The sequence below is a fragment of the Ovis canadensis genome, chromosome 21 (genome assembly GCF_042477335.2).
Source record: "Ovis canadensis isolate MfBH-ARS-UI-01 breed Bighorn chromosome 21, ARS-UI_OviCan_v2, whole genome shotgun sequence".
In the NCBI taxonomy this organism is placed as follows: Eukaryota; Metazoa; Chordata; class Mammalia; order Artiodactyla; family Bovidae; genus Ovis; species Ovis canadensis.
Window position 1 is genome coordinate 27,518,946 of NC_091265.1, and position 23,312 is coordinate 27,542,257.

The window sequence follows — 23,312 nt, forward strand, 5'->3', positions numbered from 1 at the left end:
TTATCAAAACCCTGTTACTTGCTCCTTCTGAAACCATTGTTTTTTTTTAACTTCCATAACCCCACTTCTAGGCCATGATTCTCCTTGCATCTCTTTCTCGTCTCCATCTCCTCACACATCTCCTCCTCATCCCTTTTGTCCATTTTACTCAGTGATGTCTTCTCTTTCACCTCTGCACACCCTCTCTAGCAGAGGGCATCCACATCTACAGATTTGGTTCCCAGTTACGTGCTTATGTCTCCCACCTCTGTATTTGCAACCAGACTTTCCATGGATTCCAAGTCACTTCAGTTGTGTCCGACTCTTCACGACCCCATGGACTGCAGCCTACCAGGCTCCTCCGTCCAAGGGATTTTGCAGGCAAGAGTACTAGAGTAGGTTGTCATAGCCTTCTCCGTCAAATGCCCTAGGTCACATCAAAAAGCACACGCATCATCTTTGCCTTTCCAGTCATCGTCTCTGGTTTTCTCTCCTGCCTTAATGACCATTAATAGTATGTTATAGTATTGGGGAGCTGTGCTTGGGTTCAAATTTCACTTCTGGCACCTGTGCAATCTCTCTATGTGTCATTCATAATCTGGGAATAATAAAAGTATCCGTCTCACAGTGTCTTTATGAGGATTGAGTTTATATGAGAAAAGTGCCTGCCACAGAATAAGCTTAGTACTTCTGTGATTATGACACCAAGACTTTTTCCTGGATTCCTGCTACTGATTCACCTTATGTTGATCTCTATGTGTGCTGCCAGTCAATATATCTTTAGTTAAGCTAATTCCTCTGCAGTCTTTCCATATCATATCCAATGTAAATTTGGCTAGGGGGCTTCCTTGGTAGCTCATCTGGTAAAGAATCTGCCTGCAGTGCAGAAGACCCTGGTTCTATTCCTGGGTTGGAAAGATCCCCTGGAGAAGGGAACAGCTGTCCACTCCAGTAGGTAGCCTGGAGTTCTCTCTGGAGAATTCCATGGTCAGAGGAGCCTGGTGGGCTACGGTCCATGGGTCACAAAGAATCGGACACAACTGAATGGTTGCCCATCTGAAGCACTTACCCCTGCTGTCTGCCACTAGCTCTGTGCAGCTTCAATCCATTCTTCTCATCATAGCACATGTATTGATATATGTTCTAAAATACACATCTGGTTTTGTCTGCCTCTTGCCATCACCTGCCTTTCATTCAAACCAGTTCTTTCTATAGTTCCTAGGGGAAAAACACTGTGCCCTTCACCTATAGGGTTTTTCTGCTGCTTCTCCCATTCTTAAAAGCCTGCCTTCTAAACAAGCCGATGTAGTACCCACTGTCCATCACAATGCTGGCTCCCACTCACAGATCTCTTCACCTGGGTAACTGCTAGTAATCCAGGCAGTGCATCTTCTGCGGTGCCACCAGAAATCCCTCACTGATGCCCTCTGCCTGGGTGGGGGCCCCTTCTCCTTCCTTTTAGAGTTATAGAACATAGCCTGTTCTATCATTATTATTTTTATTTGATTTCCTTGTCTGTCTCATCAACTGCACTGAACCTCTTGAGTTTGGGAACTGTGGTTCAATCATTTCCTTTTCCCTGGTGCCTAGCAATGCACCTGGAAAATATTAACTCTTGATTTTAAAAGAAGACAATAAAAATTATTTAAATTATTATAAATTTATTTATTCTAATACTTCCAGGAATACTTAGTGAACCTGTGACAGTCTCTGTGCTTTGCATTCGAAATACAAAGACAAATAGATATAAAAGGAATTCATTCTCATTGAAGAGACCACAACAGAAGGCAAACAATTAGAGTCCCATAGAATAGGTGCTATAATAGAGGGCATATGCTAAGAGGGTATCAAGAGAGAAATGTGGTTTTGTTTGTTTGTTTTTACTAAAAACAATATTAATTTATTATCTTGAGTTCTGGAGGTCAGAAGTCCAAAATGGGTCTCAGTAGAAAGGCACTGGCACCCCACTCCAGTACTCTTGCCTGGAGAATCCCAGGGATGGAGGAGCCTGGTGGGCTGCAGTCCATGGGGTCGCTAAGAGTCAGACATGACTGAGCGACTTCACTTTCACTTTTCACTTTCATGCATTGGAGAAGGAAATGGCAACCCACTCCAGTGTTCTTCCCTGGAGAATCCCAGGGACAGCAGAGCCTGGTGGGCTGCCATCTATGGGGTCGCACAGAGTTGGACACGACTGAAGTGACTTGGCGGCCGGCTAACATTAAGATCTCAGCAAGACTGCGTTCCTTCTGGAGGCTCCAGAGAGAATCTATTTTCTTGCCTTTTTCTAGTTTCCCAAGGTAGCTCGCAGTCCTTGGCATGCATACATCCATCCTTCCATCTTCAAAGCCAGCAACTTTGGACCAAGTCTTTCTCATGCTGCTGTCTCTCTGGCTTTCCCTTTTATGCTTCCCTCTTCCATTTATAAGGGCTCTTGTGATTTAATTAGAACCATCCATAATATCCAGAATAATCATCCCATTTCAAGGTCAGCTAATTAGAAAACTTAATTCCATCTGCAATCTTAATTATCCTTTACTCTATATCCTACATATCACAGGTTCTGGGGAATAAGACAAAGACATCTTTAAGGCCATTATTCCACCTACCAAAGTTTCAAAGAAGCTTTATAATGAGTGGATGGGTAGGTATTTCCCAAGGTGGTTGAGAATATGTTTTCACACATTTGTATCCATCTACAAACTTTGCTTGTGATATGTTCTTAATAAATGTTTGTTGATTGTCTCTCCCGCCAAACATAGAACAAGCAGGGAAAGTAAGCATAATCACATACAAATGATATTCTTCTGTGGAGAAAGAGTAATTAAAACAACTCTGAAATCCATCTGGGTTGCAGAAAACTGACCTTCTTGTTCTGTGTATCTCAACGAACTCTTTTTTTCCCCTAAGTGGAGGATAATTGCTTTACAATGTTGTTGCTTTCTGCTGTACATCAGCATAAATCAGGCATGCTGCTACTGCTGCTAAGTCACTTCAGTCGTGTCCGACTCTGTGCGACCCCATAGACGGCAGCCCACTGGGCTCCCCCATCCCTGGGATTCTCCAGGCAAGAACACTGGAGTGGGTTGCCATTTCCTTCTCCAAGGCATGCAAGTGAAAAGTGAAATTGAAGTCGCTCAGTCGTGTCCTACTCTTCGCGACCTCATGGACTGCAGCCCACCAGGCTCCTCCGTCCATTGGATTTTCCAGGCAAGAGTACTGGGGTGGGGTGCCCTACTCAAGTTGAAAAACATGACTTTATTTTCCAAATAAAAATGAACTTAAAGAAGAGAAAGAATGTGAAGTCGCTCAGTCGTGTCCAACTATTTGCGACCCCATGGACTGTAGCCCACCAGGCTTCTCTGTCCATGGGATTCTCTAGGCAAGAATACTGGAGTGGGTTGCCATTTCCTTCTCCAAATCAGGCATAGGTATACATATAGCCCTTCCCTCTTGAACCTCCCTCCCACGCCCCTCCCATTTCGCCCCTTTACGTTGTCACGGAACACCGGTTGGGCTCCCTGTGTTACACAGCATCTTCCTGCTAGTTATCTATTTTCCACGTGACAGTGTATATGTCAATGCAACTCTCAGTTCATCCCACCCTCTCCTTCCCCTGTGGTGTCCACGAGCCTGTCTCTCGTCCATGTCTCTGTTCCTGCCCTGCAAACAGATTCATCAGTATCATTTTTCTAGATTCCATATATATGCAGTAATAAACAGTATTTGTTTTTCTCTTTCTGACATACTTCATTCTGTATAATGGGCTCTGGGTTCATCTACTTCACTAGAACGGATTCAAACTTGTTCTTTTTATGGCTGAGTAATATTCCCCGGGGCTTCCCTGGTGGCTCAGTGGTAAAGGATCTGCCTGCCAGGGCAGATGACACAGGACTGATCCGTGGGTTGGGAAGATCCCCTGGAGGGGAAAAAAAATGGCAATACAATTTATTATTCTTGCCTGGGAAATCCAATGGACAGAGGAGTCTGGTGGGCTACAGTCCATGGGGTCGCAAAAGAGTTGGACACAGCTTAGTGACTAAACAACAACAAACAATATTCCATTGTATGTATGTATAGCAATGTCTTTATCCATTCATCTGTTGATGGACATCTAAGTTCCTTCCAGGTCCTGGCTATCATAAATAGTGCTGTAATGAACATCAGGGTACATATGTCTTTTAGAATTGTGGTTTTCTCAGGTTTAGGATTGCTGGGTGATATGTTGTTTCAGTCCTAGTTTGTTTTGATTTTTTTTTAATGAATCTCTATATTCTGCATAGTGGCTGTATCAATTTACATTCCCACCAACAGCGCAAAAGACTTCCCTTTTCTCCACATCCTCTCCAGCATTTACTGTTTGTAGGTTTTTTGATGATGGCCATTCTGACCAGTATGAGGCAACACCTCTTTGTAGTTTTGATTTGAATTTCTCTGATAATAAGCAGTGTTGAGCATTTTTTTCATGTGCTTATTAGCTATCTGTATGTCTTCTTTGAAGAAATGCCTGTCTAGGTCTTCTGCACATTGGGTTGTTTGTTTTTCTGATATTCAGCTGCATGAGCAGCTTGTATATTTTGGAGATTAATCCTTTGTCAATCGCATCATTTGCAGTTATTTTCTCCCATTCTGAGGTTGTCTTTTCATTTTGTTTATGGTTTCTTTCGCTGTGCAAAAACTTTTAAATTTCCTTAGCTCCCATTTGTTTATTTTCTGTTTTTATTTCCGTTACTCGAAGAGGTGGGTCATAGAGCATCCTGACGTGATTTATGTCATAGAGTGTTTTGCCTATGCTTTTCTCTGAGACTTTTATAATTTCTGACCTTACATTTAGGTCTTTAACCCCTTTTGAGTTTATCTGTGTGTGTGGTGTTAGGAAATGTTCTAATTTTATTCTTTTACATGTAGTTGTCCAATTTTCCCAGCACCACTTATTGAAGAGACTGTCTATTCTCTGTTGTGTATTATTGCCTCTTTTGTCAAAGATAAGATGTGCATAGGTGTATGGGTTTATCTCTTGGCTTTCTATCTTGTTCCATTGGTTGATATTTATGCTTTTGTGCCAATACCATACTTTGTTGATGACTGAAGCTTTATAGTATAGTCTGAAATCAGGAAGGTTCATTCCTCCAGCTCCATTTTTCTTTCTCAAGATTGCTTTGGCTCTTTAGGGTCTTTTGTGTTCCTATACCCTTTATGAAACTTTTTGTTCTAGTTCTGAGAAAAATGCCATTGGTAATTTGATAGGCATTGCATTGTATCTGTAGACTGCTTTGGGTAGTCAAGACATTTTCATAGTATTGATTCTTCCAATCCAAGAACATGGTATATCTCTCTAACTGTTTAGGTCATCTTTGACTTCTTTGATCACTGTCTTATAGATTTCTATATACAGGTCTTTTGTCTCCTTCAGTTCAGTTCAGTCGCTCAGTCATGTCCAACTCTTTGCGATCCCATGAATCGCAGCACGCCAGGCCTCCCTGTCCATCACCAACTCCCAGAGTTCACTCAGACTCACCGTACATCAAGTTGGTGATGCCATCCAGCCATCTCATCCTCTGTCATCCCCTTCTCCTCCTGCCCCCAATCCCTCCTAGCATCAGAGTCTTTTCCAATGAGTCAACTCTTCACTTGAGGTGGCCAAAGTACTGGAGTTTCAGCTTTACCATTACTCCTTCCAAAGAACACCCAGGGCTGATCTCCTTTAGAATGGACTGCTTGGATCTCCTTGCAGTCCAAGGGACTCTCAAGAGTCTTCTCCAACACCACAGTTCAAAAGCATCAATTCTTTGGCACTCAGCTTTCTACACAGTCCAACTCTCACATCTATACATGACTACTGGAAAAACCATAGCCTTGACTAGATGGACCTTTGTTGGCAAAGTAATGTCTCTGCTTTTGAATATGCTATCTAGGTTGGTCATAACTCTCCTTCCAAAGAGTAAGCATCTTTTGATTTCATGGCTGCACTCACCATCTGCAGTGATTTTGGAGCCCCCCAAAATAAAGTCTGACACTGTTTCCACTGTTTCCCCATCTATTTGCCATGAAGTGATGGGACCGGATGCCATGATCTTCACTTTCTGAATGTTGAGCTTTAAGCCAACTATTTCACTCTCCTCTTTCACTTTCATCAAGAGGCTTTTGAGTTCCTCTTCACTTTCTGCCATAAGGGTGGTGTCATCTGCATATCTGAGGTTATTGATATTTCTCCCGGCAGTCTTAATTCCAGCTTGTGTTTCTTCCAGCCCAGCGTTTCTCATGATGTACTCTGCATAGAAGTTAAATAAGCAAGGTGACAATATAGAGCCTTGACATATTCCTTTTCCTATTTGGAACCAGTCTGTTGTTCCATGTCCAGTTCTAACTGTTGCTTCCTGACCTGCATATAGGTTTTTCAAGAGGCAGGTCAGGTGGTCTGGTATGCCCATCTCTTGAGGAATTTTCCACAGGTTATTGTGATCCACACAGTCAAAGGCTTTGGCATAGTCTATAAAGCAGAAATAGATGTTTTCCTGGAACTCTCTTGCTTTTCTGATGATCCAGCAGATGTTGGCAATTTAATCTCTGGTTCCTCTGCCTTTTCTAAAACCAGCTTGAACATCTGGAAGTTCACGGTTCACGTATTGCTGAAGCCTGGCTTGGAGTATTTTGAGCATTACTTTACTAGAACGTGAGATGAGTGCAATTTGCGGTAGTTTGATCATTCTTTGGCATTGCCTGTCTTTGGGATTGGAATGAAAACTGACCTTTTCCAGTCCTGTGGCCACTGCTTATTTTTCCAAATTTGCTGGCATATTGAGTGCAGCACTTTCACAGCATCATCTTTCAGGATTTGAAATAGCTCCACTGGAATTCCATCACCTCCACTAGCTTTGTTCGTAATGATGCTTTCTAAGGCCCACTTTACTTCATATTCCAGGATGTCTGGCTCTAGGTGAGCAATCACACCATCGTGATTATCTTGCTCGTGAAGATCTTTTTTTGTATAGTTCTTCTGTGTATTCTTGCCACCTCTTCTTAATATCTTCTGCTTCTGTTAGGTCCATACCATTTATGTCCTTTATTGAGCTCATCTTTGCATGAAATGTTCCCTTAGTATCTCTAATTTTCTTAAGGAGATCGCTAATCTTTCCCATTCTGTTGTTTTCCTCTATTTCTTTGCATTGATTGCTGAGGAAGGCTTTCTTATCTCTCCTTGCTATTCTTTGGAACTCTGCATTCAGATGCTTATATCTTTCCTTTTCTCCTTTGCTTTTCCCCTCTCTTCTTTTCATAGCTATTTGTAAGGCCTCCCCAGACAGCCATTTTGCTTTTTTGCATTTCTTATCCATGGGGGTGGTCTTGATCCCTGTCTCCTGTACAGTGTCACGAACCTCCGTCCATACTTTATCAGGCACTCTATCTATCAGATCTAGTCCCTTAAATCTATTTCTCACTTCCACTGTATAATCATAAGGGATTTGATTTAGATCATACCTGAATGGTCTAGTGGTCTTCCCTACTTTCTTCAATTTAAGTCTGAATTTGGCAATAAGGAATTCGTGGTCTGAGCCACAGTCAGCTCCCGGTCTTGTTTTTTGTCTCCTTAGGTGTATTTATTCCTAGGTATTTTTTGTTGTTGTTGTTGCAATGGTGAATGCGATTGATCCTTAATTTCTCTTTTTGTTTTTTTGTTGTTAGTGTATAGGAATGCAAGGGTGTTCTGTGTATTGCTTTTGTATCCTGAGACTTTACTAAATTCACTGATTAGAACTAGGAATTTTTTTTATAGTCTCTTTAGTGTTTTTTATGTATAGTATCATGTCATCTGCAAACAGTGAGAGTTTTGCTTCTTCTTTTCCAATCTGGATTCCTTTTATTTCTTTTTCTTCTCTGATTACCATAGTGAGGAGTTCCAAATCTATTTTGAATAATAGTGGCACCTTTGTGTTGTTCGTGATCATAGAGGCAATGCTTTCAGTTTTTTACCATTGAGTATAATATTTGCTGTGGGTTTGTTTGGTGCATAAATATTTACAATTGTTATGACTTCTTGGACTGATCCCTTAATCATTATGTAATGTCCTTTCTTATCTCTTGGAATATTCTTTATTTTAAGGTCTATTTTGTCTGATATGAAAATTGCTACTCCAGCTTTCTTTTGATTTCCATTTGTGTGGAATATTTTTCCATCCTCTCATTCTCGGTCTGTATGTGTCTCTAGGCTCGGAAGTTGGTCTCTTGTAGATAGCGTATATAGGGGTCTTGTTTTTGTATCCATTCAACCAGTCTGTGTCTTTTGGTTGGAGCACTTAGTCCATTTACATTTACAGTAATGATTGATGTATATATTCCTGTTGGCATTTTCTTGATTGTTTTCAGTTTGTTTTTGTAGGTCTTTTCCTTCTCTTATGTCTCCTGTCGATAGCAGCCACTTCAGGATTTGTTGTAAAGCTTATTTGGTGGTGCTGAATTCTCTTAACTTTCGCTTATCTGTAAAGGTTTTGGTTTCTCCATCAATTTTGAATGAGATCCTTGCTGGGCAGAGTAATCTTGATTATGGAATTTTCCATTTCGTTACTTTAAATATAGTCTACCACTCCCTTTTGTCCTACAGAATTTCTGCTAAATGATCAGCTGTTAGCCTGATGAGATTTCCCTCCCATGTTACTTGTTGTTTTTCCCTTGCTGCTTTTAGTATTTTTGTGTTTACTTGTTGTTAGTTTGATTAATGTGTGCCTTGGTTTGTTTCTCCTTGGGTTTATCCTGTATGGGACTCTCTACTTCTTGGACTTGATTGACTATTTCCTTTCCCATGTTAGGGAAGTTTTTGACTATAATTGCTTCAAAAATTTTCTCAAATCGTTTCCTTTTCTCTCCTTCCTCTCTCATGGTTGGTGTTCAGTCACTGAGTCTTCTCCAACTCTATGCAGCCCTGTGGACTGTAGCATACCAGGCTTCCTTGTCCTTCACCATCTCCCAGAACTTGCTCAAACTCATGTCCATTGAGTCAGGATCCCTATGATCTGAATGTTGATATGTCTACTCCCAGAAGTCTCTGAGACTATCCTCAATTCTTTTCATTCCTTTTTCTTCATTCTGCTCGTAAGCAGTTATTTCCACCCTCTGTCTTTCAGCTCACTTATCATTCTTCTGCCTAATTTATTCCACTATTGATTCCTTCTAGAGTAGTTTTAATTTCAGGAGTTGTATTCTTCATCACTGTTCATTTTATTCTTTATTTCTTCTAGGGCCTTGTTAAACGTGTCACATGATTCTTGCATCTTCTCCATTCTATTTTCTAGATTTTGGATCATCTTTACTCTCATTACTCTGAGTTCTTTTCCAGGTAGTTTGCCTATTTCCTCTTTGTTTATTTGATTTTGTGGCCTTTTACCTTATCCCTTCATCTGCATAATATTTCTCTGTCTTTTCATTTCATCTTACTTAGACAGTGTTTGAAGTCTCCTTTCCCCAGGTTTTTCGGCCATAGTGAAAGCTTGTTGCTGAGCCGTGAAAGATACCGGGATTCTTGGCCTCTGGAGGAGAGGAATTTAACCCAGGGCCAGTGACAAGGCTTGATCGCTGAGACCTTTTGTGTAATAAAGTTTTATTAAAGTATAAAAGAGATAGAGAAAGCTTCTAACATAGACATCAGAAGGGAGGCAGAAAGAGTGCCCTCTCCATCCGCCCCCTCCTCCACCGCTAGTCTTTAGCTGGATGTTATATAGCTACTAGCAAGCTGCTATTTAGAGAAAGGAAATGTCTCAAACTCAGAGACTGGAACCAGGCCCCTTACCCACAACATGCATTCTGGGATAACATTGGCACAAGGTGAGTTGTCCCTGGCCATGAACCAATTGACATGAATCTTAAAGAAAGGCAGATTTCCAAGCAAATACATAGTCTCATTAACATAGCTTAGGAGAACATTTACATGAGTAAAACATACTGGTTTGTCAAGTTCGTTCTGAATCTTAGGAAGAACCTACTTGAAGACAGAGTCTGGGGTCAATACATAGTTTGTTAACGTAGCTTAAGACAGACATTTCCATAAGAAAAACACATTGGTTAGATCAAGGTTTAAGAAAAGTTCTGGTGGAACCAGTTGTCGTTATGGCAACACAGAATTTTAAAAGAAACCTCTTTTTAAATTCCTATAGAAAAGGGGATAAAATCTAACACTTGTAATTTGTTTCCTCTTGCTACTTAAGCTTAAGGGAGAGATAAAAAATGTCTGACACTTGCAGCCTATTCCTTCCATTTGGAGATCCCTAGCCTTCCTGCTTGTTACTCTCTCGTTCATTCCTCTTGCTTTTGGTGTCTGCCTGTGATGGGTGAGGTCGGTCTAGTCATTTGTGTAGGCTTCATGTTCAGAGGGTCTTATGCCTGTTCAGAGGGTTTTGTGCCTGCATTCTGGTGGGAGGTAAGGTTTTATCCCCTCTGATGGGCAGGGCTGTGTGAGATGTTGTGTTTGGGGATGTCTATGGGAATTCTGTCTGCTGATGATTGGATTGGTGTTTTTGTCTTGCTTGTTATTTGGGTGAGCTGTCCTGTGCTGGGTGCTCCCAGCAGTTGGGTGGTGCCAGGTCTTGGATACAGGTGGAGGCCTTCGTGGGAGTTCTCACTGATTAATACTCCCTGGGGTCACGAGTTCTCTGACAGTCTAGTGTCCTGGACTCAATGCTCCCACCCAGAGGCTCAGGTCTGAATTCTGGTTGGGGAACGAAGACCCACAATTCATTTTTATGGCAATAAAGGGGATTAAAACAAACAAACAAAAAGAACCCCAGACAAATGGAAAAAGCAAAATCAGACAAATAGGAACAAAACCAAAGGAACACACATACACTTGCGTACATCCACACACACAAACCAAAACAGACCAAAGTGAGCAAAGCGCGAGAGAGTGACCCAGCGAGCAAAGGAAACCAAAGATGATCAACCAATTAAAAACAAAACTAAAAGAGAAAAGGCCAAAGCAGAGTGCCAACTGAGGAATAAAGCAAAGAAAACAATGCAAACAAACATGGTGGAAAAAAAGAAAAAATATAAAAGCAAAGTTAAAGAGAAGCATTTTAATATATTATTAAATATTGTATGTGTTTAAGAATAACTACAACAAGAACAGCAAAAGAAAAAAATAAAACCACAGAACTGCAGAATACCAAAGTAGAAATAGAAATATATAAAGGAAATAAGTGTGATTAAAGACAAAAACAGAAAAATATTTCTCAAAAACCTAAATGGAGATCATAAAAATAATAAAAACAGCAACAGAGAAAAAAGGCGGCGGGGGGCGGGGAGAGGGGCAGGCGGGGGGTGGAATCCAGAACCAACTACAGAACAACTCAAAATGTAAGAATAATGATAAATGTTTTTTTGGTTCTCGGCTGTCAGCATCCTTGCTGTCAGTATCTTGGGTTGCTCACAGCAACCCAGCTGTGAGCCACTGCCCACAACCCACCTCCACCTCCCTAGGAGGCCCTCCAGTACTGAGCGGGGGAGATCTCTGGACCTGCGGTGGAAACATCTAAGACTCTAATCTGCTCCTACTCCTGTGTGTTCTTGCCTCCAATGTCCATAGCTGCCAGAGCTATGGTGTGTTTTTTGTGGGTATTCTCATTGTCCTTTTACGTATTCCATAGACACAGAACCTAACTACTTGATCGTGTGCATTTAGTCTGCAGCTTGTACAGCTGGTGAAAAGATTTTCGATCTTCTTCCTTAGTCACTCCACCCCTGGAGCTCAAGTGTGGTCTTATCACCACCTCTGCATAGGGGTCATCCATAGGAGCTTGCTCCGGAGGCTGCCCTGGAGGGCTCGGGTCTGCCCCGGTGAGGACTAGGTGTGGACGTGGACATGCCTACTTGGATCACATGGACCCCAGTGGTGCCAGATGCACAGGGAAGCCAGCAGCCACAGACACAGGGAATACGGCACTACAAAAATTCTTTCCTAGCCTCTGGCAGCTCCGCCCCAGTGAGGACCGAGCATGGAGGTGGCACAGCTGCTTAGCTGCTTGGACTGTGGTGGACCCCAGCAGCACCAGCTAGGCAGGGAAGCCAGCTGTTGTGGACACAGATGATATGGTACTATTAGAATTCCTTTCTAGCCTCTGACAGGTGGCGCTCAAAGGGCCTCCCTGGCTGGTCCTCTGTCGCTCAGCACAGCAGGCACTCAAAGGACATCCCTGCCTGGGGTCCTTATTGTTCCGTGCATCAGGCTCTCAAAGGGGCCTCACTAGGATCTTTCTTTTCTGGGCAGCTGCCACAGCCAGCACTTCGGGAGAGGGAGGCTACAGTGCTATCTCCACCTGCTCGGAGTGACTCAGCGGGAGGCCCTACCTCCACGGCTGCCTGCATTCGGATGGACTTGCATTCCTGTCTGGGATATGTCGGGCCATGGCCCAAGCTGTCTGGATGGCTCTCACTCCATTCAGACTGTCACAGATCAGCTGCCTTACTCTCCAACAGCCTCAAATGCTTCCCTTCTGTCCCAGCGGATTGTCCTGGCTGCAGGGGTCTCATCCCTGCTTCACTCCCCACCACCGCAACCCCCAACCCCCATGCCCATCAGGTCCATTCACTCTCCTCCTTTGTCCCCTCCTTCCTTCATCCGACCAGGTTTTGTGTGGCTCTGTATATTCCTTTCCTGGAAAGGGGTCAGAGACTCCTAGTGTTCAGCTGGTTCTCTGTGAGATCTTCGGCATCTGAGAATGTATTCCCCATGCATCTGCAGAGAAAGATGTACTCCGCTTCTACCTGCTCCTCCGCTCCCTTTTGATTATTAACATGATTAAAATGGCAGAGAAGTTATGGTATGCACACATGGGCATAGAGTGATGCTCAGGAGTCTGCAGGACATTAACTAATGGGATCAGAAATCGAGAGGCCTTTCTTCAGTATAACCATAGCCCTCCCTGTCTTATTCTTTCCACTATTTAAATTGCCTTGTTAAGCTATTCCCCAACATTGACAAAGCCACAGACATACTATAAAATATTCTATTCTTCTTAATTCCAACACTTTTGGGTGTGTTTTTAAGTCAGTGTTTTTCCAAATACAAGTTCATAAACTGGTAATAGTCCATGACCTAACTTCTACTGTTCTTGGGCCAAATGAGGGGGAAAAAAGGACTTTGCTACACACACACACACACACACACACACCCACACACACACCCACACACACCCACACACCCACACACACACACATACCAATGTTAGATTATCCTCTGTCCTTCCTTGGGAAGAATCCTTCCTGGGCTTATGATGTCCTTCTAACTTTGGTGTCAAATGTATTTTATTTTATGCAATTGTGATAATAAATAGAAGCTATTGTATTCACAGCCTTAATTTGAAAAATTAAGAGGTAGGTCTGTCCCCAGAAATGTGCCTTTAAACTGCTCCCGTCACTGTGTGCTCTTGGCACAGCTCCCAGTCACCCTTTCAAACCCGCTGCTACTCTCTCTGCTGTGCCTGTCTGGTCCTGCCATCCACAACCTCTGATAGGCACTGTGTTTGGACATCTGATTGATTCTGGCCTGCAGTTTTGACTGTGACCCTCCCATTCCAAAAGCCCTTAGATCTAGACTTTGTAACCCAGAGGCCAGACCCATTGAATCCCTGAATAGGACAGATCTTAAATACGGCAACTCAGTCAGAAATTTGGTAACTGATACACACACACACACACACACACACACACACACATATATATATCATCATCAGTAATGTCACTTGAATGTATCTTTTTGGTTTTTGTGATATATTATTGACAGCTTTTCACACCTCTCAGTTTAACAAAGTGGAATTCACATAGTTCAATGATAGTTCTCCCATTTGCAATTCTTTTAAAAGTATAGCCGTGTTACGTAGTTGCTTTGGCCTATGGTCAACCCCCCAGCAAGTGATAGTATGTGAACGCAAAATATGACTGCCATTCTTGCCTTTGTGCTTTATTTGCTGCTGTTTTAATAGTTTTTCCCACTGCTCTAAACTGCTCATGTTATACTTTTGGGATAAAAATTAACAACTTCTCTATAAAAAATTTAAAACCCAGAAATAAGGAAATAACATGTTAAAATTGTACTGCCCAAAGAAACCTTTTGCTTTTCCCTTTTATTCCCTAGGGTTTTATGCTCTAAATTCATCCCTCGCCATTTTAGTTGATTCATTATACAATGCTAGCCTTATGAGAGAACTTTATAACTTTATCCTGCTAGATAGAAAAGTACAGTGATTTAATAGCTCTATATTATTAAACATTATGAGGCTCACATGTTGGAAAGTAGAGCTGAGAATCACGGTGGCAACCGAGGCCAGTGGTAACACAGGGAGTGAATAATTGTGCCATAAAACCAGCATTCTTAAATGTCATCCATGAACGCTGCGTCTGCAGAGGAGCTTGTCTGACATACAAAGGAAAAATCCCACACATTAAAATAAAAAAATGAAAGGGCAAAACCTTAGTTCACAAAAACATTTAGTCTGAGACAAGGTGCTGAGGAGTAGAAAATTATAGGCTTAGCCTCTTAATTCGGCTAATAGGAAGCTGTACCTGAAGAAAAAAATAACCATGGCAAAAGCAATATAGAATAAAAAGAGAATTCTTTTGTAACACTAAGCCTGCATGTTTGTTTTGAATTATCATTAATTGACCGTCAGTTCGGGTGGGAACTGGTGTCACTTTCTTTCCTCTGCTGATCCTTTCCATGCCTCTGCCCATCCTAAAGTGGGCTTTCTCCATCCTCTGATTTTCCAAATTCTGTTATACCAAAATCTAACTCAGGTATTTACCACCTCCCTGAATCCTTCCCTGAAAACTATCCATATGGCTTCTCTCCTATATGCTTTCTCTGAACTTATGTTTTCTCCATTGTAGGTCAAACTACCATCACTTGATTAAACATTGTCTTGTGTTATTCACAAATCACTCATGTCTGTAGTCTTGTCTCACTATATTGTATTCCTCTTGATTATAGAGACCTTTGGTATTAATTTTTCAATACTTCCCAAATCCTAAAATAGTTGTAAACACATAGTAGGGACTCAAATGTTCAGTGTTTTATCAGTAATTATTGCTGCAATGATAGCTGGCCAGGGCATCAACAGCAACTTAGGTGTATTATCAAAGTATCTGTATGATAACTAGGTTTTTCTCAAGTTAAAAAGCACTGTCCTTTTTTCCTGAATGGTTTTTAGCCCAAATGGAAATGACAAAGAAAACAAGTTCCCCATGATATTTCCAGGACCTGTTGATTTCATGTTAATATCTCATAGGACTGTATCCTTTTTAGGAGAAAAGTTAGACCTTAGTGAAAACACTGACCATTAACCAAATATTTCCTTAGTTCCAGAGCTGTCAGCTTTGAGGTGGTGGTGGTGTGTTACTTCGAGAACTCTTAAAATCCTTCTGCCTGAAAACCAGACTCCTCTTCTCGTGTGTCAGGAGGGTGTGTGTACCCTTTCGTAGCGCACATTAAGTCCTCAAATAGTCCATTATGGTGTTCACCAGCTGCAGTTTTCCTGTAGGTCAACACCTTGTCGGTCCATCGTCTCAGTGTAGCCTGCATTCCACTTCCCTCAGCTGACTTACTTTGTTGGGTTTATTACTGAACTGTTCATTTAATTTAATTACTAACAAAGGACTCAGATGAAATTCTTTATCCTGTTTTTAGAGCCTAGTGTAATTAGGTCTATCTCCCTCATCTTCAGATAGCAAATTTAATTAGAATCTCCAGTGGATCACTTTCTAGGGCACGGAGAGTACATGGCGATGTTGAGGTTGCTTCCCTGGAATGGAAGAAGAGTCTTCCCAGGCTTTCTTGGAATTGACCTGTATCAAACGTTTCAGAGGAAGGTTAGACTAAATGATAAACTTACAATATATTAAAAACTTTGGACAATATTATCCCCAGGGATCAAAGTGCTCTTCCCTTAACTAGGAATCTTTTGATGAAACGTAACAATTAATGATCCTGGTAATTTCTGAGTTGGCCTAGCCTAAGTCTCTCCTTGCTCAGATATTTATTTCCTTATTTCTTTTCATCATAAATTTGAAATTGGCATTAATAAGTTTGAAGTTGGCATTAATAAATTTGAAAAATTGGCTAAACTTTGTTTTATAGCAAACAATGTAGGGAAATGCTTGTCTCCCTTTTTGCTTCCCCGTAATGTGATCTTGTAGCTTTGCCCAAAAGGGTGTGCCTTCTCACTCTTCTCTGTGATGAAAGTAAGGCCTTGGAAAATTGCTCCCATTGTCAGTCTCAGTCCTGGCATGGGGTGGGACTCAGCTGACTGGCAAGAGTTACTGTGCTCATTGCTCTGATGAATTACTATTCTTGAGCACCTTGCAGCTGGAGAGAATCATAGAGGCTCAGCACTGAGAGGAGTCCCAGAATTGGGGTTCCAATTCCCCTCATTGTCTCAGCGGGAAAAGTCCCAGAAAATGGAAAATGTCTTGCCTAAGGTTGTGTGACCACTTAGTAATAGCTGGTGGCTCAGATGGAAAAGCCTCTGCCTGCAATGTGGGAGACCCAGGTTCCATCCCTGGGTTGGGAAGATCCTCTGGGGAAGGAAATGGCAACCCACTCCAGTACCCTTGCCTGGAAAATCCCATGGACAGGGTAGCCTAGTAAGCTATAGCCCATGGGGTCGCAAAGAATTGGACACGATTGAGCGACTTCACTTTCCTTTCCTACTGGAAGACAGATCTTGTTTACACTCCAGCTATCATTCTAGTAACCTAGCCTGGAAACTCTTGAATATTCTATGACTTAAGACCCTATATTTCCTTTAAAATCTTTACATTAATAATTCAGGTGAGGCAAGAAAGCAAAGGCTGAGAAGCTGCATGTCGGGTCCCTTCTACCAGCTAGTGGCCAGCTCCCAGCAGTTGGTCATGTGCAGTAATATTCAATTCAACAAAGGTTTGTTAGAGAAATAAATATTTACTATGCTAGGAATGGCTCAGTTACACAATTGTGGAAAGAAAGGAGGACCCTATCTTTGACCTCCAGGAAAATTCTAAGGATGAGTATGAAGCAGAGGAAAATATACTTATGTATGTCTTTATGTGTGTGTGTGTTCCTATGAACATGTGTGGAGGGATAAAAAGAGAGGCACAGAGGGAGAAAATACAGACAGTATCTTATCATCCATGGAGAGCGCCATGGGAGGGTCTGAGGAGAGAAAGAGCTCCCAAACAGAGATTAGAGAAGTTCACGTCGGGGGGTTAACTTCGTGGGAAGACAAAGGCGTGGTGTCCAAGGCTGATGGTAAAAATAAAAAGGGTGAGATGACTTGAATAAAGGGAATGGAGATAACAAAACATGTTTGGACTTATTCACACATTGAAGTAAATGATCATTTATAAAATGCTACTCTGCCAAATGTTAAAAAAAAATCTGCCATTCAGAGAGGAAAAAAAATGTCTTTCCCGGCCCCAGAGAATTCATACTCTAGCTCAGACTCCTCAAACTTGAATGTTTCTCAAACTTTAATAGGCATGAAAGTGAAAGCTGCTTAGTCATGTCCAGTTCTTTGTGACCCCATGGTCTACAGTCCATGGAATTCTCCAGGGCAGAATACTGGAGTGGGTAGCCATCCCCTTCTCCAGGGGATCTTCCCAACCCAGGGATCGAACCCAGGTCTCCCACATTGCAGGCAGATTCTTTACCAGCTGACCCATCAGGGAAGCCCTTAGTAGGCATAAGAATCACCATTTCAAACAAACTCCAAGAAAGATGCTGGTGCCGCTGGTTCCTGAGCCATGCTTTGTGAAGTGAAGTGAAAGTCGCTTAGTCATATCTGACTCTGAGACCTCATGGACTGTACCCTGCCAAGCTCCTCTGTCCATGGAATTCTCCAGGCCAGAATACTGGACTGGGTAGCCATTCCCTTCTCCAGGAGATCTTCCCAAATAAAGGTGCTTATCTAGATTAGATTAGATCATCATTAGGAGAGATAATGCAAATAAATCCAGCTACCTTGGGAACAGAAGAGTGGCATTGCCAGCAGCAGCTGTGTAGGTGGCCTTAGAGGTTGGGGTATGTGACTGGTAGTAGCAGACAAGTCTGAAACCATAGGCTGTAACTATGTATTTATGGAGGACCTTAAAAGTCAGGAAGGAATTCAAAACTTGCTTATGAACTTATCATTGCTCCAGAGAGTGATCTTCTTTCTTTTCTCAGTAGTTATGGTCAGTGAAGATAATAATAATAACTGATCATTATTGAGCATTTATAATGGGTCAGCAGTATACTAAACATATGTGTTTGTTCATTTGATCCTCACAAGCATCCTTTTTCTTTTTTCATTTTGAGAACAAAAAAATAAGCATACTGAGCTTTAGAGAGGGTATCTGAGTATTTGGAAGTAATTGTCTTATTCACTCCAGGGCAGCTATCATCTTAATTAATTCAGTGAGGACCAAAGAAAAACTCTGTGACCATCCATGTTCTATTCTCTCCCCCATGACCTTTTGTATCTTGTACCTACTTCCGTTATCACGCGTTTGCTTCCCTTTGTCCCTCAGTATGCTGTGTTTTATTCATTTTGTTATTCCAAGTGACGGGGATGTGGTAGGTGTTTGATGAATGATATTTTCTGCTTCTAATGTGATTCTCCCACTATCTTCCATGCCTTCTTTCGCAAGCTGTTTTCTCCCACATGAAATGTTCTCTCGTCTAAAATCTCCGTCCAGGAGCTTTAAATGCCAGCTCCTCTATGTAGCTTTTTCTGGTTCTTCCTCTGCAAACCTTGAGAGAAAGCTCTTCCTTCCTGGCAGTTTTATAGCATTTTATTTTCTGTACCTTTTAATTTTCTATCTCATGTGCTGTGTGCCAAGTCGATTCAGTTGTGTCTGACTCTCTTCGACCCTATGGACGGTAGCCTGCCAGGCTCCTCTGTCCCCCAGGCAAGAATACTGGAGTGGGTTGCCATGCCCTCCTCCAGAGGATCTCCCCAACACAGGGATCAAGCCCGTGTCTCTCAAGCCTCCTGCACTGGCAGGGAGTTTCTTCACCTCTAGTGCGACCTTGGAAGCCCTTTCTATCTCAGCTTTGCAGTTACTTGTGTGTTCCTCTTACCTCACCACTAGACTCTCAAACACTTTGTAGGAGTGATGAGCCCCTATGGTGTGATTAAACTGTGGTTAAATTTGGGAGCCAGATTGAAGCAGGATTTCTTTTGAGAGAGTAGGGGTGGCTAGTTTGGGTTTGGTTTAGTTGGTTTGGGCTTGTTTGTTACAGCATCTCTGCTCATTGACCTAAGGGTGTTGGACTGAACCTCCATGAAATTCATGTGTGAAGCGGGGGAAATAACATCCAGCTCTAAGTGTCTGGAGGATTAAGTGGCTACATGTCAAGAGTTTCGCTTTGCCTGCACAGTTAGCACCTAATACATGCAGCCATTGCTGTCATCATCTGTGTCTTACCCATACTTCACCTCTCTCTCCAAAAGGAGGAGCCAATAATATTTTTGAATGAATGAACACCTCTTTTATCTTTACAAACTTAACCCCTCTACAATATTGTAAGCAGTTCTATTTTTCCTCTACTCTTCTCTCCCAAATTATACATCTTTATTCAATTCAGTTCAGTTGCTCAGTCATGTCCAACTCTTTGCAACCCCATGGACTGCAGCACACCAGACTTCCCTGTCTTTATTAAATATTGTCATCTTATAGGCCAACCTTCCCATTAAAACCTGAAAACTTTGAGTTCTAAAAAAATACTGCTGTTCCTAAAGCTATTTCCAATTCTTTGTGGGCTCTCAAAGTACAAAACAAAGTAATTGTATTAAAAGGGCTTCTTTAAAGGGGAAAATCAGCACATCAGAATTTATTTGCCCCTCCCCATCTATCATACAGATGCATAACAGAATGTTGATAGTATTCAAATGGTTTGAAATGTAAAAAGAAACAACCCCTCAAAAGATGATAATGAAAGCTCAATGGGGCATTCAGGACATTTAGTGGGAAGAAATGCTTAAAATCAATTAGGATCAAGTATTTTCAAATGGTACAGTTTTCAATTAATGTTCCATAAACACGTTCCATATACATGTAAACACTGTATACGTGCCCAGGAACACCCAGGGTCAACATGTCTGCCTGTCCACTACATTATTACTCACTCCACACGGTGTTTTCTACAATTCTAACCACAGTCCACAGACTCTGAAAATACCTCTGAAATGTCTCATGAGCATAAGGCTTTTGAGTTTTATTTATTTTAATAATATATATGTATTTATATATAATATATTTAATACTAAATATATAATATATTTAATTATATATTTAATACTAAATATACAATATATTTAATTATATATTTAATGCTAAATATATATTATATATTTAATAATATATTTTAAATAATATAAATTTACTGCATTCACAGTAATGGCACAATAGCTATTTTGCAGAACATTTTGGAAATAATAAAATCAGTGCCATACAAGTAGAATTTTAGTTTGCTGCTTTTTTTTCAGTTCCTTATCATGGCACTGATCCATTTATTCATTCAGCATATGCACAGAGTGCTTGTCATGCTCAAAACTTTGGAAAACAAAATAAACACATCCCTACGCCCAGAGGTCTGTGTAGGGTGGAAGACGAGAGGTATATAAGCAATCACAGGATCCCTCAATTACTCAATCAACTGTCGGAAGTGCTACAAAGGAAAAGAGCAGAATCCCGTGAGGACATAGTCCCATGAGACTAAAGGGAAGGTCAAGGGAAAGCTTTTCTAAACACGTTCTGTTTAAGCAGAGACCCAAAGGATGGGTAAGACTCAGATCGAGAATGAGTGAAATTGCTTTACAGATGGACCAGGCTGGGTGGTGACCCTGAGTTCTGAGAAACTGAGCCTCTGCCTTACCTTCCTCACCTCTTCAGTGGCAATCCCAATTGCATTGACCCCTTAGGGTGGTTGTGAGCATTACATGACAGGTATTTAATAACGGACTTAGGACAACATTTAGTGCTCACTCTGCATTAGCCATTATTGTTGCTGATGTTGTTAGCAGCATGTGAAGTTTGTTGCTCAGTCATGTCCAACTCTTTGAGACCCCATGTACTATAGCCCGGTAGACTCCTCTGTCCATGGAATTCTCCAGGCAAGAATACTGGAGTGGTAGCCATTCCTTTCTCCAGGGCATCTTCCCGACCAGGGATCGAACCCAAGTCTCCTGCACTGTACGTGGAGTCTCTACTGTCTGAGCCACCAGGGAAGCCCGTTACTGTTGCTGATGCTTCTGCTGTTAGCAGTTTTATCCTAAATGCTTGGGATGCCACTGAAACCAGGTAGAGCAGGCTTAAGCAAGGGAATGAATGTCAAGAACTGTGAAAAGTCTGAGATTTCTTTCTTACTTGCAAACTTGCAAGTTACCCTGCTGTGCTGTCACGGATACTGGCAGAAGATCTGAGATTCCTGGAAAAGAAACTTCATTGTTGTTTAGTTGCTAAGTCATGTCCAACTCTTTTGAGACACCCATGGACTGTAGCCTGCCGGGCTCCTCTGTCCATGGAATTTTCCAGGCAAGAATGCTGGAGTGGGTTGCCATTTCCTTCTTCAGGGGATCTTCCCAACTCAAGGATCGAACCCACATCGCCTGCGTTGGCAGGAAGACTATTTACCACTGCACCACCAGGGAAGTCCCAGCAACTTTATAGATTCATACTAACCTTTGTAGCCAGAGTATGAGCATTTTCACTGGTTCCCTGAGTTCTAGTTTCCATACGATAAAACAAGGGAGGCTATGAGATGCAGGCATATGTAGTGGGTTGCATTACAGGAGAGGATCCCAAGCCTAGGGAACCTGAATCTTTTACAGTGAGCATAAACCTGCCTAGGCTGTGCCTCAGAGAAGAATATTGTTATACTGGATACTAAACAAACCTACTCATGGCTCCAGAGACACTGTCTCTATCTTTCAAGGCTGTTCACTATACAAACATCCCTGAAAAGACAGTCCGGAACAAAGGAAATAGCATTTCTCCTTGCAAGATCTATAGGAAAGCAAGAGACTCAGAGAATTGTCTGCCAAGAATTTTATGATCAGGTTTGATTTTTTTATGAGATCATTCTGGCAGCTGCTTAACTCATAAGTATTCATACAATTTTATATCCTTTACTTCATTTTTTACATCATAAGCATTTTTTTCAAACTGCCACTTCATGCTGGTAACCCTAATTTTTAACGATTGCATAATATATCAATAATACTATCCGTAGGCATGTGCTTAGCTCTTCTCCTAATATAGGAGGTTTAGTTTGCTTCTACTTTTGGGCAATTATCAAGGAACATTTATTTTAAGACACAAATTGTTTGCAAATATAAAGTGACGATGTCCTTTGCTTAAGTAACAATGTAGATGACTTAGGAAGGGTTGTATTAATAAGAAGGCTAGAGGCTGATGTTGCCAATCTGCCTAAGCCTGCAGTTTCCAATAAGGAACGGTGTTAATAAACAGGACATCTTCAGCCTAATTGCACAGGTTTACAATCTCTTTCAATAAAATGGTCAATATATACATAATATGGATTTCAGTAAAATGGTCCATATATGCATAATATGGATTTTGCTTCCACCAGAAACATTTCCTGAGACTGAGAATCAATACCCAATCTTGATTAAACCATGAGAACTTTTCTTCTATGAAAATTCTTACCCAAAAAACGGGTCAGGAACAACAGAGCATTCATATTAGATGAACTGTGTGTATCTCCACCGCCAAAGAGTCTCCGTATAAAATGGATCCAATGAGCTCTTTCCAGCTCATTTCCAAAGCCAATTTTTAGACTAGTATTCATATTTTTTAATCATTAGAAAGTTTACTATTGAGATCATCACATTTAAAACTCTTGTTTACTGCTAGCTCATCAAGTTTAAACCTCTTAATTTACTGCTAAGGAAGCTCATTAGAAGGGTAAGTGGGTTGCCCATGGGCATAAATTAAATCAATCCCCATGACTGAGCATCTTCCATGTGAAAGGAGCTCTGGTTGGCACTCTGAGGAACGAGCAGCCAGTGATACATTTCCCACCCCGGAACAGCTTCCATTACAGTGGGTGAAGCAGAGACGCAGTTTGCTGTATGAAAATTGCTACGGTGAGGGTCACAAGTGCCACGGAATGTAAGGAATGTGTGTGAATCATCTTGACTGGGAAGGCAAGAAAAAGTCTGGGGGAAGATGAGAGTCCTGAGTCATAGCACCTAAATTCACAGCTCATCTCATCAGCGACCTGTTTGGAGCTGTGAGACCTTCTTCAGTGTCTCTTCTAGTCCTCCAGGCCCTGCTTGATTATCCTCGGGGATCAGAAATTCAATCGCTTCACA

The 23,312-nt window shown here is 41.6% G+C and overlaps 1 protein-coding gene across 10 annotated transcripts in view; it reads left to right on the top strand.

Moving 5' to 3' along the window:
• Window positions 1–23,312, top strand: part of DLG2 (discs large MAGUK scaffold protein 2) — a 2,361,423-nt gene that overhangs the window by 1,808,226 nt on the left and 529,885 nt on the right. The window lies entirely within an intron of this gene.